At 39.7% G+C, this 19576-nt stretch overlaps 1 long non-coding RNA gene across 5 annotated transcripts in view; it reads right to left on the minus strand.

The window, feature by feature from the left end:
* The window catches only part of LOC125123392 (uncharacterized), a 114281-nt gene that overhangs the window by 39038 nt on the left and 55667 nt on the right, over window positions 1–19576 (minus strand). The window lies entirely within an intron of this gene.

Here is a 19576-nt window from a genome sequence, read left to right on the forward strand (position 1 = left end):
ATGTGACAGATGAATGGGAAAAATGAACCCTGTGAGTTTGTATGAATATTCCCAGAAAAACTGAGATTAAACAAACCCAGATCAGTCAGAAATTTAAGGCTCATCTGATCACCTTAATTTTAGTCAAATTATGCTTAATCCAATCCCACATTGGGTTATAAACTGCTTTACACAATCCAAAAAAAGTCAATCAAACAACCAACCTGCGGCCTGATAAAGCAGCCTCCCGTATTTAGACACTGTCTAAGGAGGAAAAAAAATGTCCGTTGGGGGAAAATGTTTTAGTGGCTCACAATCAATGAACAATGAAACTACCAGCAAGGGGTGAGGGATAACTAATGATTTCTATATAAGAATCAAGTTTAAAAAGAGCTACACTATAACACTTGAAATTTCTGAGGTCACAAAGTGTTTGTATAACATGGCCATAGACATGAGCCAAGTCAAAGTATTAGACTTCAGAAAATACCTGATACTTTGTCTTCAAAAAAAAAAAAAAAAAAGGCTAGGGGTGGGAAGGAGTAAAAGAAAGGAAACAACTAAAATCACTTATCTGAACCCCATGGGTTCCAGAAGCCGTTGTAATTTAGAACTTTTTGGAACTTGGATAGGTAAAAATGTAAATATATCATATGATACATAAAACACTGAGTGAAGTCTGGGTAGCACCCTGTGATAAAACACACTGACATTTCAGTGGTGAGATGTGTAAATATTCACGCTGACGGTGATCAATGAAGGTGTAAAATAGCCTCAAGTCAGTTCAGGGCAGGTGTTGTTGCCAAATAAGTTCCATTCTGGTCAGGCTTTAATGCCAAGTGAGCTGTGGACAGTCTTTCATTTTAAAACTCTTGTTGACCTCAGAATCGGTGGGTAAGGGATGATGGACCTATACTGCTTCATGCAATGATTAACATACTGCTAAGGTAAAAGTATGCACTGTTCAAAAAAGAAAGCAAGTGAATTAAGGAGTGGTGGAGCTTCAACAAGTTAGTAAAGGAAAATAGTAATATTGGGGAATATTGGGGAACATCTGCCTTCCAGCAGAATATTCTTTTTCTTTTTTTTGCTTTTAGGGCCATACCTATGGCATATGGAAATTCCCAGGTTAGCAGCTGAATCAGAGCTACAGCTGCCAGCTTATACCATAGCCATAGGCACTCCAGATCCAAGCTGCATCTGCAACCTATACCATAGCTCATGGCAACGCTGGATCCTTAACCCACTGAGTGAAGCCAGGGACTGAACCCACATCTTCATGGATACTAGTTGGGTCCTTCACCTGCTGAGCCACAACGGGGAACTCCCCAGCATAATGTACTTTATTTTCTAAAAAACAGAAAGCTGAGTAGATGGAAGAACTGATCTGAGATGTGCTACAGCAGTTCTTGTGTTATGTTGGTACGAATGTGGGCAATTAAGACATATCTTCACCTACTGAAGTAAGAAAGTGAGGAATAAAGGGTCTAGCAGTAATAGGTATGATTATGTGATAGACATATTTGTGAAGAGGCAAAGGGCGAGGGATTTGGCATCAATAAGCAGACTTCCGGAGTTCAAATTTGACTACTTAACATATCTAAGCTTCAATTTCCCCATCTGTGAAATGGGGAGAGTAACATCATGGGGTTGTTAGGAGGCATGAATAGAATAAAACCTAAGACACTTAGTACAGTGCCAAGTAGATGGATGCTACTTGTATGGATGCGGTAATAATAAAATAAAATAAAATAAAATAAAATAAAATAAAATAAAATAAAATAAAATAAAATAAAATAAAATAAAATAAAATAAAATAAAATGTTAAAAAATAACTGTTGTTACTAAAGGTAAAGATACAAACATTTCACCCAGGGTGTTTAGTTAACATTAATGGTGTCACAAGATTACGTATAAGTACACAATGTGGCTCTGATGGGGGCACTCTTATGAAGAAAAACACATTTGAGAGATGTCTCTTGCATAGGAATCTTGCTTTAGTTATATCTCAACATAAGCAAGAGGCCTTTTTGTTAAAATGACTTACTCTCCACTGCCCTCAACTTTCTATTTTGTTTTGTGTGACAGCAGATTTTAAATCAACCATTGTACTAGGCCCTAGAATTCCGTTACATCTGGGTTCAAAAAACACTATTTTTTTCTATGGTTTTCTGAATTAATCTTATTTCTTGGTTGTCATATCTCATAACTCACAACTTTCTATATATTGAACTTGGGGCTTTCTCTTCTTTTTCACCAAAAAGCTACATAGAGTTACATATAAGAAAGCCAGAATTTTCCTTTTTCTCCTTTAATTTTCACTGCAATATGTATTCACATACTTTGTTGATTTTTTTTAAATCCAGAGCCAAATAACATAAGGGGTGTGTGTGTGTGTGTGTGTGTGTGTGTGTGTGTGTGTGTGTGTGTGTGAAATAAATAAGTAAAATGGGAAGATTTATCTAAACTTGAATATTCAATTTCATCATCTCCATCCCACTTTGCAGAGATAATTGATGTTAACCATTAGGCCTATGTTCTTCCAAACAACTCCCTAAGTATATACAAATATTTACATTGTGCATGTTAGGGAGGAATATGTTGCTGTTGATCTAGCAAAAATAAAATCATTCTATACATACTATTTTGCAGCTTGCTTTTTCCCTGTTTAACCATGTACCAGTTCTCATATTGCTACTGTTCACATTCCTTTGTAATATATTGTATTCCTGAAACATAATTTGTCTAGTTAACTTATTCCTTCATTCACCAAAGTAATATTTATTGATCATCAAAATGAGGAAAATATGTACTAGTTGCTATAGAAAGTACAGTGTTGTAAAAGACATAGTTTTTGCCCTCTGGATACTTACTGATATCTAGAAAAAGAAATAAGACAGGGACACATGACTACTATATTAAGTAGTACAGAATACATTAACTGAGATTTTAGGATTTTAGTATCTCTGTAGGTAAGAAGAAAGTGAATTAACTTTTGGTGGGCTCATCAGGAAGTTTTTTTTTGTATTTTTTTAGGAGATTTGGGATTTAAATTTGGTCTAGAAAGATTAGTTGCATTTTCAACTGATGCAAAGAAGAGGAAAAAGTACCTTTAGCCAACTCTCTGAGGACATGTTTAAAGGCAGGCCGTAACCCAAATGCATTGATGTAAAACACATTGATTTTAGAGATATGAAAAAGTGAGGAGAAATGTACCAATTAAATCCAGAAAATATAGTATTTGGTCAATGTTACAGGAATGGCATATTTCCAAAAGGGAGAATGGATTAAAAAAAAAAACCAAAAACCTAGAAAAGTGTGTAGAAGCCAGATCAAGGAGAGTCTTGAATGCTAGGGGACATTTGAAATCTGCCTATTTTGACACTTGCATAGAATTTTCTTCCAGACCTTTTCTTTTCTTCTTATCACAAGAAGAAAATTAGAGTTTAGGAAGGCAATCTAGTCTTGAAGCATAAAGTCTATATTCTGGAGTCATTCAAATGAAATCTTTAAAGCCACTGGTCCATTTTGGCAGGCTTTCCCATTACAGACTATTTTTTTCCATAAAGAGATAAACATTTCACATTAGTTTACTCACAGGCCTAGCACTGTCTGTCAGTGGTGAACAAGACAGTCTCACCCTCATGTGCTCATTGCCTAGTTACTAGAATTTCCAGTGCCTTCTCCCCACTTCCCAGACGTCATCAGTGTCAAATTTTGCTGGCCTATCAACCATCAAAAATATTTCTACCTCAACATCACATTCTGCTGTCTTGGCATTGTTTCTCATTTGTGGTTCCGATTTCCTGTTTGCTTTGCTGAACTCTGATTTCTTGAAATCGCTGCACCCTTTCTTAACACCTAGGTGGTTTTTTTCCCTACTGGTCATTACTTAAAGCAGAGCTATTTACAAGTGAACTTTTATTTTTTATGGCATTTCCATAATTCTTTCATAAAAGAAAATTACATTGGCTTTTGGATTGCCTTGATATTGATGAGGACAACTATAATGAAGATGATGATGAAACATAGGTGGACTTAGAAATATGCCAAATATATCTTCCAGAAAATGCTATTAACAATAAACACAGATGGAAAAAACCATCTATTTGGGTTTTAGAATTAGGCATGAAGCTCAGTGTACACATTTAGGAATTTTTCATTTTTTTGATGAATGGACCCCATTACTATTATAAAATATTTCTTTTCATCTCTGATAACACACCTTTGTGTAGTCCTCTCTCACACTATATCGGAATTGGTCAGTGTGGCTAATAAAATATGGTAACAGTGAAGTTACTTTACTCCTGAAATTAGATGATAAAAGACTGTGACTTCTGTTGCAGGGCCTGTCTCTCTTTTTCTTTCTTGGATTGCTTCCTCTGGGGGGGAGTCAGGTCATAGGCAGCCCTCTGGAGACCCAAGTGGCAAGGAGCTGAAGCCTCCTGCCATCCATTAGGTAAGTGAGCCTGGATGCAGATCCTCCAGACCCAGCCAAGCCTGTGACTAGACTGTGAGGGACCCTGAACAGGAACCCCCAGCTGAGCCCCCCCCAGAATCTTCATGCACACAAACTATGAGACAGTAAATGTTTTAAACTGCTGAGTTTGAGGTAATTTGTTATACAGCAATGGCTAACTTATACATCCTCTAGCTTTCTTTGGATTAATATTTTCATGGTGCTTTGAAGATTTCAAGCCACCCCAATTTTCGTGATTGGCTAGAAGGATTCACAAGACTCAAGGGAAGCTTATATCCCCAGCTAAATTTTATTATGTCAGAAGATACAGAGTAAAGCAGCAGGAATGAAATTTTCATTGGGTAGAATCCAGAAAGGTGCAGTTCAGGCTTCAGAGTCTTTCATCAGAGGCCACATAGGACGTGCTTTCACTCTAGCAGAGCACTGTGGGAACATGTGAAATGTCTCTACCCAGTGAGTCCTCTTAGAGTCTTAGGGTCCAAGGCTTTTTTGGTGTGCTGGTCACATAAGCATATTTTGCTATGCAACCAGTGATGGCAACTGAATCTCAGGACCCCAACAATGAAACCAGGTGCACCTCGTTCATCTTAATATTTGTGCAAAGCCACCTGACAATGTGACACGGCACAGCCCATTGCTCCAGGTGTCCATGACAAAATCGTCAATCCCTGACATCTAGGGGACATATTCCATGGTGGCTGGCCAAGCGTCATCCATGGTCCCGGGTTCTCTTGGAGACATGCAAGGAAAAAGCAACCAGACCTGCTCTGTTAATTCTTTCCTTACACAAGGTGGCCAACAGTTAGCATCAAATATGGAGCTGAACAAGACTTCAGAAAATTCCAGTCTGCAGACTCCAGCTTAGGTCCCACACACTGTGAAGCAGCAACCAGCATTCCTTACTGTGTTCTGTCAGAATTCCTGACTTAGAGAAATGATAAAAAGAATAAATGATTATTGTTTGAAGCCACCTTGGGGGTAATGTGTTATACAATAATAGGTTAATAATATAGGATAATATTTTCTTGCTTCTTTACAAGCCCAGCAATCTTTTATTAGCTGAATTTTATTTTGGAGGGCACTCAATTTTGCTGTATTTCATTAAATAGTGTTAGATTTTGTTCATTGTTACCTAAATCATAGGAATCTGTAGGCTCCTTTTAAGGATTGCTTTTAAATTTGCTAGGGTGAGTCCAGAGCAGCCTTTAGCTTGGGGTTAATTTGTCCCTACTACCAACCTGACTATATCAAGGAATGACAAACTTGTTTGGTGAGGGGACACATAATATATACTGTAGGCTTTGCTTGCCATACATAGTCTCTGTGGCATCTTTTTCTTCCTGTTGATATAATCCTTTAAAAATATGAAATCATTCTTAATTTGCAAGCTGTTCAAAAACAAATCTGTGGGCTAGACTTGGCCTGTGAGCTGTAGTTTGCCAACACCTGCCCTATGTGATGTCCTTTACGTGAAGAGGTCTTTCCACTCTGGCTGATAGAAACATGAACTATTTATTCCCAGCCCCGCATGAGTTCCAGAAACTTCATTCTCAGAGTTCTTTCCTCAGCCCTGGGTGGTTTCCTCTCATGCATATGTAGATTAGCATTCAAAGCCTGGAGGGATCTTTCTCCAATTTTCTCTAGGTGCAGTTCCCTCCTCTCTGGCGCTCTTCTACAAATCCTAGCCATCATGGCCTCTCTGAGTTCCAATCTCTCTATTTTTCACTTAGCTTGACTGCAGCTTCTGCGTGGTTCCTCCTTCCTGTCTCCCAGGCTCCAGGAAATAAACTGGTTCAACCCCAGGAGTCACCTTCTTTGTTCCCCTCCTCTCAGGGATTATAGTCCTGTGCTGCTTGTCTTTCAGTATTTTCAAGACCATTGTTTCCTATGTTTTGTTTTCTAGTTGTTTCAGGCAGGAAGTAAATCCAGTCTTGAAAAGAACGTTTATTCTTGAATTAAGTTAGTATCAGTGGTCATGTTTTTATTTGCTTCCGTATACTTACTCCTATGTGTCAGTTTCTACTTATATTGAACATAAACTTCTTTTTTTTAATTTTATTTATTTTTTAATTTAATTTAATTTTATTTTATTTTATTTATTTATTTATTTATTTATTTATTTTTTATTTTTGTCTTTTTGCTATTTCTTGGGCCGCTCCCGCGGCATATGGAGGTTCCCAGGCTAGGGGTCGAATCGGAGCTGTAGCCACCAGCCTACGCCAGAGCCACAGCAACGCTGGATCCGAGCCGCGTCTGCAACCTACACCACAGCTCACGGCAACGCTGGATCGTTAACCCACTGAGCAAGGCCAGGGACCGAACCCGCAACCTCATGGTTCCTAGTCAGGTTCGTTAACCACTGCGCCACGACGGGAACTCCTGAACATAAACTTCTGACAGAAACTATTTAGTTGTATTTAATGTCTTCATTGTTAAACTAGCACCTTGTCTTGACACAGGCGGATCATCATAAATGCCATTAATGAAAGTTGTACGTCAGTGACCCTAGACTTACATGGTTTCTAGGTGGGACAAGTCTTAAATGATCTAGCTGATCTTAGTCCATCTCTAACCCTTTAGAGAATTTTATTCTTTAACATTTTTAGTAGTAAACATGTACTTTTAAGGGACACACTCTATGTTTTAAAATAGCTTGTTTCATTCTTGAACACCAAATAATTATTGTCAGAAAATGCACATTATAATGAGCTAAAATGTAATTCTTTATAATGTTGACTTTTTAGTTCTTAATAAATTTGTATTTAACCTAAATCCAGAGGATCTTTTTTTTTCTTTCTTTCTTTCTTTCTTTTTATTTTTTTTTAATCTTTCTTTTCTAGGATGACTTCTGTGGCATATGGAGTTTCCCAGGCTAGGGGTCGAATCAGAGCTGCAGCCACTGGCCTACGCCAGAGCCACAGCAGTGTGGGATCTAAGCTGTGTCTGTGACCTACACCACAGCTCATGGCAATGCTGGATCCTTAACCCACTGAGCAAGAGCAGGGATCGAACCTGCAACCTCATGGTTCCTAGTCGGATTCGTTAACCACTGTGCCACAACAGGGACTCCCAGAGGATCTTTTCTTACTAACTCCTTCTAACTCTCATGGCACTTTACTGATTCAGTCTACAAATAGTTACCATGCTAGGCTCTGTGCTAGGCTTAGAGTTGCAAGGGTGAGAAAAATAAGGTCATGTCTAGGCCTCAGGCATAGCTCACTTGGGTGGGGGAATTAGAGAGCAATCAAAGGAATAAACACGCAAACATGAGTGAAGTTACAGTGTGATATGTGCCAGGAAGAAGCATGATGTGATGATACTACATTGGGGAGGGTTTGACGTCATCAGGGAAGTTTGGGAGGACATTCTTGTGGACATGTGAGTTGAGATCTGAAAGCAAAGTCAGGCAGAAGGGGTAAGAGTTTCCAGGAAGAAGGAACAGTCTGGATAAAGGCACTGGGGCAAAAACGAGCAACTGGTGCTAAGTCTAAATATTGGACTCTCAGGGAGTTCCCATTGTGGTTCAGTGGTGATGAAACTGACTGGTATCCATGAGGTTGCGGGTTCGATCCTTGGCCTTTCTCAGTGGGTTAAAGATCCAGCATTGCTGTGAGCTGTGGTGTAGGACAGCAGCTATGGCTCTGATTCAATCCCTAGTCTGGGAACCTCCATATGCAGTAGGTGCGGCTCCCCCCCCCAAAAAAAAAGACTAAATAAATAAATATAGGGAGTTCCTGTCATGGCACAGTGGTTAACGAATCCGACTAGGAATTATGAGGTTGTGGGTTCCATCCCTGGCCTTGCTCAGTGGGTTAAGGATCTGGCGTTGCCGTGAGCTGTGGTGTAGGTTGCAGATGCGGGTCGGATCCTGCGTTGCTGTGGCTGTGGTGTAGGCTGGCAGCTACAGCTCCGATTAGACCCCTCGCCTGGGAACCTCCATATGACGTGGGAGCAGCTCAAGAAAAGGCAAAAAGACAAATAAAATAAAATTAAATTAAAAAAAATAAATATAGGACTTTCGGATAACCCTCTTAATTACTCTATCCACTCAATGACTATAACCAATCTCAGAACTATGACTATATTATGGAAAACAATTTTATGATATTTTGGGCATACCTGTAGACAGGCAAATTTTATTCTAATGCAAGGAAGTACTTTAGCCTGCCTTTTGGAATGTCCTTGTCCCCATACCCCCTCAGCTTTATGGGGTCTGAAGGTTATACATTTTAGGGGGCCCTCTTTAAGAAAAAAGTACAAATGATGGATACAAAGTTAAGTACAGGGCTTGGAAGAGGCCTTTGCAGGTGAGAGGCCCTCATGCTGAGGTTTCATTAGTTTCAAGGTAAATAAATTTATCTTCTGCCTTGAGGTATTTAGATAAAAGGTTCATGACAATTTATTGGTAATGTTATCATGGGAGTTCAGATGTGTAGAATCTGGACTTGATAGACCACAGTGTTTCCTCCAGATCCAAAGATTTTGTGTTTATTTGGCTTAAATTTGAGAATTAAATAGGTCAAAGTTTGACTCTTTGTAATCTTCACCCCAAACTGGTTTATAGACTGAATTGTCTGATAGCCAAACAATGGTGTGGTATTTGCGACTGAGTGGGTGGACGGAGGTTTGGGTGTGTGTCTTTCAGGTTCTCAAATGAATCTGAAAGTTAAATGGATAACTTCAACCCCTATACAATTGTTTCATCCTAGCACTCAAATCTCAAACCACAGACTCTGAGCTAAGAAGTCTTCTGAGGGAGTTCCCATCGTGGCACAGTAGTTAACGAATCTGACTAGGAACCATGAGGTTGCGGGTTCGATCCCTGGCCTTGTTCAGTGGGTTAAGGATCTGGTGTTGCTGTGAGCTATGGTGTAGGTTGCAGACGCAGCTCGGATCCCACGTTGCTGTGGCTCTGGCATAGGCTGGCAGCTGCAGCTCCGATTTGACCCCTAGCCTGGGAACCTCCATATGCCATGGGAGCGGCCCAAGAAATGGCAAAAAAAAAAAAAAAAAAAAAAGAAGTCTTCTGAATCAAAGCTTGGGTTTTATTCTTTGGGTTTGCTAAACAATGTGAGCACCTAGAGGACAGGTCAGGGATGGCCAGGAGATAACACCTTCGTCCTCCACCCCCACTATTTATCTCCACACAACTCTCCTGGTCAGAGGCCACTTGAGGAAAGGAGATGGGTGTTTTAATGCATATCCACCATCCCTGCTGCATACGCTGCCCGAATCATTGTCAGAAAAGGAGAACACATTACAGACTCCCCCCCAAAAGAACAAAAACAAAAACCCTCAGAGTCAGTTATGCGCTGAATCATTTTTATAAAATAGGAATAACACTAACGACAACAAAATAATAACAGCAGCACTGTGATTGAGCCCTTCTGCATTCCCAGGGTAGCTGTCTGGGCAGATGATAAAGGTCTTAGCAAACTTTAATTAGAGCTCAAAGGTAGGTGAGTAATGTGACTAAAGTTCCTGCCACTCTGGTCACCAGAGAAGTAAAATCAAGTGAGGTTAAGCGGTCAACTTCCAGACATCCGGTCATGCTCATCTGCAATTGCTTTTCCAGTCTATCAGGTTTTTTGGAACCTGACTTGTTAGCAGCTCTGCCAGGCCCCGTGCCCTTGCTTGAAGGTGCTGGGCTTTGGAGCTAACCTGTTAATAATGCCAGCTCGTTGCCCCAGGGCCTGGGCACACCAAGTCTTGACCTTTTTTTTGTTTGTTTTTGATGTCTACAAGGGGCATCTCTGAGGCCAGAAATAACAGTCCTGGAGCAGCCAAGTAGTTTCTGTTGGAGCACCGGCCAGGCATGATGTGCATATGAGGACAGTGCTTTTCAATAAGCGATAAATGAATGCAAATGACTCCAAGGTGGTTTAACTTTTTCGAAGTTAACATTTAGGAACAGTTTAAAAGCTTTTTTTTTTGTCTTTTTAGGGCTACACCCACAGCATATGGAAGTTCCCAGGCTAGGGTGTTGAATTGGAGCTGCAGCTGCCAGCCTACACCACAGCCACAGCAACGTAGGATCCAAGCCATGTCTGTGACCTACACCACAGCTCATGGCAACTCGGGATCCTTAAGCCACTGAGCAAGGCCAGAGATCATACCCATGTCCTCATGGATGCTAGTCGGTTTCATTAACCACTGAGCCACAATGGAACTCCTAAAAGTGTATTTTTGCTATCTATGTAGTTTTAGAAACCACCACCACTTTTAAGAAGGCAGGAAAATGTTAAGGCTAGTAAGGAAATAAAAAAAAAGTCCCCTTGAAGATGGGTGAAGACTTGAACTTCCCTGTCCTATGTCTCCCCCATCCATCCAGACTTCTGGGGTGTCATTGTTTTATGCCTTGAGACAACAGAACCATTCCATTTCAGGCAGGAGTTCAGGGATCAGTGGTGGGTAAGTGGGTTTGCTCACCCTGGATTCAATTTTGGCTGATTAGAAATTTCCCAAACATCCATAGTTTCCATTAATATTGTTCATCATACACACACTGATACATATCTGCTTCAAATCTATGTAATTTTTTTTTCAGCAACAATTGAGAGAAAGAAGATCAACATTAGGCAAAGAGTGATTGCCTTTTATTTATTCTAAAACAATACTTTTCAAACTTCAAAGGCTTTCACTAGGTCAGGCACCCTGAGGCTTGGAGAACCAGCCCCCGTCCACCCAGGCTTCATAATTTCAAAAACCATGATTCTATTCTACCTCACTCCCCTTTTCCTGGTCCCATCTGTTCTCATTTCTAAGTCCCTTCTTTTCCTTTAAATTTTCATTGTTTTTCTCCAAGCTTTTTCTCTTTCTTTGATGTCTATTTTAAATTGAAATCAGAATTTCACACACTCATCCATCTTTCACTGTGGTTTTCATTGGACCAAAAGGTAATGATTTACTTTTATGCTTTAAAAATTTTTTTTGTGTGTATAAAATTTCCTAGCTTATGGGGGGTTTTTTGTTTGTTTTTTTGGTTTTTATTTTATTTATTTATTTACTTGTTTATTTTTTGGTCTCAGTAGCTAATTGGACTAATATATTTGTTTAGAAAGAGTTGGCATTGACTCCTGATGATTTTCTTAGAGTTTAACTTATAGCTCAGAATTTATCTTCCTGTAGATGAGACATTTTCTGCCTTAAATTCTGCATTATTCTTGCATACATAGATGCTCGTTTCTCTTTCTGCTTTCAGTGTTATCTTTTCCTTACCCCTACCTGGAAAATCAATGTTAGCAATAATTTGCCAATAGCTTAAATAAGAGAGTTGTGCTGAGACATAGGTGTGGTGAGGGGAGATGTTGGGATAGCTCTTAGTATTCTCTACTCCAGATATAACATCTGGACACTACACCACAGGGGAGGAAGCTACTTGGTTAGTGTCTTGGTTTGCTACAGTTGCTGAACAAAATACCACCAACTGAGTGGCTTAACCAACAGAAATGTATTTTCCAACAATTCTGGAGGCTTGCAGTCCGAGATCAAGGTCAGCAGGGTTGGTTTCTTAAGAGGCCTCATTCCTTAGCTTGTAGATGACCCTTCTCTCCCTGTGTCTTCATATGGTCTCTTCCCTATAAATGTCTGTGTCCTAATCTCTTTTTATAATGACACGAATTAGGGTCCATTCTAATGGCTCATTTTAATTTAATTACCTCTTTAGAGACCCTATCTCCAAATATAATCACATTCTGAGGTACTGGGGATTAAGATTTCAGTATATAAATTTGGAGGGGAATGCAATTCAGCCTGTAATAGGATATTAACAATTCTTCACACAGATCCCGTATGTGCAGCAACCACAAAGAGTTCCAAAACACAGCCCCCAAACCTCAATGTCTGTGCAAAAGTGGGATTATGGAGCCACATTAGGTTCAGATGTCACAGGCCTCTCTCTCATTTTATAGATTCTTCATAACAAAGGTAAACAAATTGCTTATCTGATTCCCCAAACTGCTTCAGCTCAGTATGTAGAGTAACCACCAGCCAGAAAAACACTACACTGTGAGGAGCAGAGATGCCATCCGCAGCAGGAAGTGACTTTAGCACTGAGAGGGCAGCAGAAGAACCTTAAAAGGGCAAAACTGTTGACACCTGCTGTGTAGCATGATGAGAGCAGGTAGTAACAATACTCTTGAATTGTCAGGGGTAGGTGATGTCACTATGGTAGAAGTCTGTGAAAATCTTCCCATAAAATAGAATGAAAAATTTTGGGGCATTTGAAGGAGATAAACTTCGGTTATTAGAGTAATTCACCTATGCAATATTAAAATTTCCTAGTTCTATTGGATAAATACTTCTTTCTATAGATGACAAAATCCTGCTTGGAATTCATGATGGTTTTGCTGCAATCCTGAATGCAAGCATGTCAAAAAATGCTCCCAGGTCAAGGCTTTCCTGTTGAGACGGTCCTTAGTTTTAGGCTACACCACCCAGTGAGGCTTAACAAACAGTCACTGATATTAGCTAACAGTTTTCAAAGATGTTTATCAGACAACTTTTAATTTAAGCTCTACCCCCTGTAGTGTGCAGTGAATTAATATTCTAATAACTTCTATAATGCTTGTATGAACACTGCAATTATATGGCGTTATATTTTGTATTTTACATGTTTAATGGAAACATTTAAAATATACTACTATTTTTATAACCTTGTTTTGGCATTTCTTCCTGTTTTAGTACACCAGGAGCCTCAAAAAACTGAGAGCAACTCATGCATTTCTCGGTTCTGAGAGCCCTGCACTGGAATATGCTGTGTGCTCAGCCTCACCCTCCTCCAGTTTGCAGTTCATGCTTTTTTCTGATCACCTTCTGTCTCCTATCATAGTTATTTATAAAGCTGCTTCATCTGTCCTATAAGATGTGAGCTTAATTCCCAATGGCCATATCCCTCTCACTCCGTGGTAAAGTACTTAGCCTTTGTTTTCTACTTGGTAAACCATTTGAGTCTTTTGTTGTGTTTGTTGTAGATGCCTTCCAAGGCAGCACTGATGCCCTTTCCTCTGCTCAAAAGATCACCCAGAATCCTTCGCTAGAGAGTTAGTACAGCTCCCTGCAGTGGTGTGCTAGTGAATATTTAACAACAGGTTCTGGATAAGTGGTGAGAGGGAAGGCCCAATTCCTAGTGTTTGCTGATTCTAGACCTCTCTGAATGTGGAGCTGGGAAATGCACAAAATTGCCTCTTGCTGGCTAAGCAGACCTCAGAAATTTCTAGCACATTCCTGGCTTATACCTCAGTGACAGTGAGAAATGCTATTCTGTAAGGAATGGAGAGACCCCTTGAATCCCTTCTCTACCGGCACAAGGCAAGCCTGTAGTACATATTCATGATGTTGTTTCACTTTCCACGTTTGCCTCCTCTCACCCCCAACCAGCTGCGAAAGATCTTGACAAACGCTGAAATATCTCTAAGGTCACGGTCAGTGAGTAATAAAATGGGTCTACTTGGAAGTTTCATAAAGGTCACTAATAAAGAGGCAGTTCAAAACTCTCAGAATCAGTAATGTGTACGTACAGGCTAAATCTGGGGTTATTGTCATTAACCTTCCAATTTTTTTTTTTCAAGTATTTGATCAACTTCCTACCCCTTTGCACACATACATGCTCAGTTCTTTTTTTTTTTTAATTTTTAATTTTTTTTTTCCTTTTTAAGGTCAGCATATGGAAGTTCTCAGGCTAAGGGTCGAATTGAGCTGTAGCTGCTGGCCTGCGCCATGGCCACAGCAATGCAAGATCCAAGTCTTGTCTTCGAACTATACTCCAGCTTGCAGCAACGCCAGATCCTTAACCCTCTGAGTGAGGCCAGAGATCGAACCCACATCCTCATGGATCCTGGTTGAGTCCATTACCACCGAGTCACAACAGGAACTCCCATGCTCATTTCTTAAACACATGCTAAGGTGTCTGTGACTCAGCAATTTTTATCAATAAGAGGCAATGATACCACCCTCTACCTATTCTACCTCCTCTCCCCCACTTCCACACACCAGAGTGAACAGACTCCAAACTTCTTTAATCAGGGATTTTGGCTTACTTGTCTATCTCCCAATATAATGTTTGGTTCTCAACAGATAGTCCAAAAATATTTAAGCTAAATTAACTCTCATTTTATGTAGTTTATGAGAAATACCTTTTTTCTCTGCCCTACAGGGGAAATGCTCATAAATGTTCATTAATTTTTGCATGAACAAAAAAAAAAAAAGGGAGTTCCTGTGGTTGCGCAGTGGTTAACGAATCTGACTGGGAACCATGAGGTTGCAGGTTCGATCCCTGGCCTTGCTCAGTGGGTTAAGGATCCGGCGTTGCCGTGAGCTGTGGTGTAGGTCGCAGACTCGGCTTGGATCCTGCGCTGCTGTGGCTCTGGTGTAGGCCAGTGGCTATAGCTGCGATTCAACCCCTAGCCTGGGAACCTCCATGTGCCGCAGGAGCGGCCCAAGAAAAGGCAAAAAGACAAAAAAAATTTTTGCATGAACAAGCTGAGATCAGTTTGAATCTTTTTTATTTATTTTTTATTGTGCCCACAGCATGTGTAAGTTCCCAGGGCAGCAATCGAACCCGAACCATAGCAGTGACAACACCAAGTCCTTAACTGCTAGGCCACCAGGGAAGCCCTGAGATCATTTCTAATCTAAAGGAAACTTTCCATTCTTAGAAGAACTAGTTTTCCTTCCTTAGCCAATGAAGGCTGGACTAGAGAAGTGTCTGGCTTTGCTCTATCCCCTCATTGTTAATAATAACGAGCACATGGTTATCCATTTCCCACAACTAGCTTCTTTCCTAAGTTGCCAGAGTCACAGAAGCCTTAGCCAGTTATGATCCAGATCTTATGGTTAGCTATGCTGTTTTCCAGGATTTGAGGAGTGAGTCTTAAAAACAAATAAACTCTCTAAAAAGAGTATAGTAAAAAAAGACAGACAATAACAACTATTAGTGAGGATGTAGGGAAATTGGATGCCTCATAAATTGCAGATAAAAATGTACAATGATACAGCTACTTTGGAAAATTGTTTGGAAGTTTCTAAAAAGTTAAGCATAAACTTGCCATATGACATAGCAATCCTACTCCTAGGTAGCTATCCAAGAAAAAGGAAAATGTGTGTCTATACAAAGATTTGTATGGGAATGTTCATTGCAGGTTTATTTATAATTACACCACACTGGAAAAATCCAAATGTCTATCAACTGATGAATGGAAAAACAAAATGTGATATATCCATACAGTGAAATAGTCAAAATGATAAAAAGTAAAGAAATACTGATGATACATGCCACAAAATTGAAGAGTCTCAGGAAAGGTACTGTTAGGTTAAATGAATGAAAGAAGACAGACACAAGAAAACTACATGTGGTATGATTCCATTTATGTGAAATTTGAGAAAGGCCAATCAATGAGAGGCAGAAAGCAGAATGGCACTTGTTTGGGACCAGGGGATAGGAACAGGGATTGACCACAAATGGACAAAGGATTTTTATGGGGTGACAGAAAGTTTGCACATTTTGTACAACTATAAATTTAGTGAAAATCATAAGCTTTTATGCTTGAAAATGGGTGAATTTTATGGTGTGTAAATTATAATTCAATAAAGCTTAAAAAAAAAATAACACACCACAACAAATAAAGGCCTTTGTTAATTCCATTTAGCCATTCATTTTTCCTTGATTGATTACAAATCCCAATGTGGCTACATATCACCCAATCACACCTTTTCTTTTTATTAGTAGATGAGGAGAGTGGCTAACTACATTGCTAGAAGATGAAAGGGCTAGAAAGGGCCCAACAAATCCACAGATGCACTGACAGATTTTTTTTTTTTTTTTTTGCAGCTGTGAGCGTACTGGTCTCATCATCTGCAGGGAAGGACATGGCTTATTCTTTGAGTAACTACTCTTCCTTGCATGTAGTTGAGCCTGGGAAGGGAATGGTGCCATATGGAGGAGGCTGTGCCCCTGTTGTCACCTATATGCTTGGGGATCTGTATTGAATGTAGGGTACTGCATTATCTTGATCTCAGGAGACAAAGATACTCCTTAACCTGGAGTTAGCCTTACCTTAAAGGATGAGATCATTTCTTTGACCAGCAATCTCTTTCTTACCAAATGTCCTCTCTCTGGTCCACAACAGAATAGGAAGCCCATAGGGAACCTTCTGGTTTTAACTTAGGCTTTTGACATTGCCTTTGAAGAATATCCTGGAGCTTGATCCAGAACAGCCAAATATAAGATGACAATTCCCATAAGGGGACCAGCCAGGAGCTGGGAGAGCAGGAACTTTGGCAAGGAGTCTGTGATATTATTCCAGGCAGAGAGAGAAAACAATACACTAATTTTTTTTTTTTTGGTCGATCAAAGCAAAATGGAAAATTTGGAACTGCACTGTTCTAATTTGGAGTTCTTAGAAAATAATGGGCCTGGGAGTGTAGTCTGGGTGGCTTAATTTGTTTCCAGCAATACCTCTAAGGAATGTTTCACACTGGTGGTTTAGTTTCTCTGCCCTGTGGCCCCAGCTACCTTTTTTGTTTTCATGCCTTTGGATTCTCTTATGTGTAGCTGTTGTTTTTTGTTTTCTTTTGTTTTGTTTTTTAAGGTGTATGCATCACCTAAAAAAAAAAAAAAACCTTAATTTTTTTTTTGGCTTTTTAGGGCCACACCCACGGCATATGGAAGTTCCCAGACTAGGGGTTGAATCAGCACTGTAGCTGCCAGTCTAAGGTACAGCCACAGCCACATGCTGGATCTGAGCCTCATCTTCGACCTAGGCCACAGCTCATGGCAACGCCAGATCCTTAACGCAGTGAGCAAGGCCAGGGATCTAACCTGCATCCTCATGGATACCAGTTGGGTTCGTTACTGCTGAGCCACAACGGTAACTCCCAAATTATTTTTTTTATTATGCCAAGAAAACAACATGAGATCTACCTTTCTGACAAGTTTTTGAGTGCACACTACTGTTAGCTATGGGCATGAAGTTGTACAGCAGATCTCTAGAACCTTTTTTTGTGTTTGTGTAACTGAAACTTTGTACCATTGAACAGCAGTTCCCCATTTCTTCCTCCTCCAAGACCTGGCAACTACCATTCTATTCTGTTTCTATGAATTTACTATTTTAGATACCTCATATAAGTGGAATCATTCAGTATTTCTCCATCTGTGTCAGGGTGATTGCACTTAGCATAATTTCCTCCGGGTTCACCCATGTTGTCACATATACCAGGATCTCCTTCTTATTTAAGGCTGAATAATATTCCATTGTATGTATAAACCACATTTTCTTTATCCATTCATCTATCGTGGACATTTAAATTGTTTCTATATCTTGTCTGTTGTGACTAATGCTGCAATAAACATGAGAGTACAGATAGCTCTTTGAGATCCTAATTTCAATTATTTTCACAAATAGCCAGAAGTAGGGTTGCTGGATCACATGGTAGCTCTATTTTTAAATTTTTGAGGAACTTCCATATTGTTTTCTATGGCAGATGAATTATTTTACATTCCCACCCATGGTGTACAAGGGTTCTCTTTTCTCTACATCCTCACCAACAGTTGTTTATCTTTTGTTTTCGTGATCATGGCCCTCCTAGCAGGTGTGAGGTAAGTCTCACTGAGGTTTTAATTTGCATTTCCCTGATGATTTGTATTTACCCTTCTATTGCTAGTGCCTGGCAATGCCCGGAACACAGCAGATGTTCAATAAATATTTGTCCAAACGAGTGAATTAGTTATAAGTAAAGTCATGGTCAATATACACACAAATGAAGATTCAGAGTGAGGGTGGAGGTAAGTAGTCTTTATGACACCAAAGCAAAAAGTCCTCCGGCTGATGGAATTTCTTCTGGTTTCATATTAGAAAGCTACCAAAAATGGCTGGGACTGGGGGACTTGAGTAAGTTCACCACAGCGGAAAGAGAGAAGTGTTTTTCGAAGGAGCAAAATGTAAATGTTTTGCACAATCTTTTAAAAATCATTATCTTAAATATTTGCATTTTCTGAATGTTTGTGCTCTGGAGCAAAGCCCAGGAATGCTATTTTTTTCAATCCCTCCCATCCTTCAAGGCTTGCCTCAAAGCATTTAACTCTGTAGCTGTTTTCCCCAAATCTCTCGTTTATTCTAGCACAAATTTTTTTTCAACATATGTTTGTGTCTCCATCTTCCTTTGAACCCCCATAGCTCTTTGCACTCTTCCTGCCCACCCGCCCTGTACACCTTCTTCTCCGGTGACAGGTCTCTGTGTATCTGAGCCTCCCCTCTTGACAGCAAGCTCTGTGACAGCAGCAGCTCTTTGTGTCCCATACAGAAACACTAAGGTACTAAACATTGTTTGATAGGACTGATTAATCGAATCATTTGATCGGTATCAGAGTACTTTCTTAGGCAAGGGAGACAACTCTAGATGAAGGCTTAATAGGCCCTACATCATACTATCTTAACATAGCTCCTCTTCTAGAAACTTTGATATCTATACAGAGGTATTATGATTCAATTTTAAAACAGAAAAACAATATTTTTTCTTCAAATTTTACCAGTTTTACAGATATAGAGAGAATATTTTCAGCTGACCAAGTTTATCAAAAGAATGCCTATTTCAGGAAGGAAGGCAGAACTAGGGATGAAAATCCATCTCTGTATTTGATTGTTACTGTGAAAATATGTAATCAGTATTTCACAGTAGTGAATGATGTTTATAAAGTGTTTTGCCCTGTGTGGATATGTCCCTAATTAATATTATTTTATATGAACAAGGCAAAAATCAATTTGGACTTTTGTTAGTTTCATAGAATTTGTAAATAGTTCCAATGTAAAGCTTTTCTGATATCTTTCTCACACTATTATTTGCATGGGCATTTCTGGGGAGACTGCAGTTTTCCTTTCTGTCTCTATGTGGCATGAAAGAAGCAGCCACATCAATTGGGTGATATTTGTGTGAGCTGGAATCTAGTCTTGACTTTGGCAGTGAATAAATGAATAATCTGGAATAAGTCACTTGGGATCTGAACTTCTTTATCTGAATCTGAACTATGAGGGAAGTGGACACCAGGATTTGCCCTCAGCAGCTCATAGGATTTCCTGTCCCTTCCTCACTTGCCAAGGCCCACAGCTGAGGCTTCTTGGTTTC

Source organism: Phacochoerus africanus, chromosome 3 (assembly GCF_016906955.1).
Source record: "Phacochoerus africanus isolate WHEZ1 chromosome 3, ROS_Pafr_v1, whole genome shotgun sequence".
Lineage (NCBI taxonomy): Eukaryota > Metazoa > Chordata > Mammalia > Artiodactyla > Suidae > Phacochoerus > Phacochoerus africanus.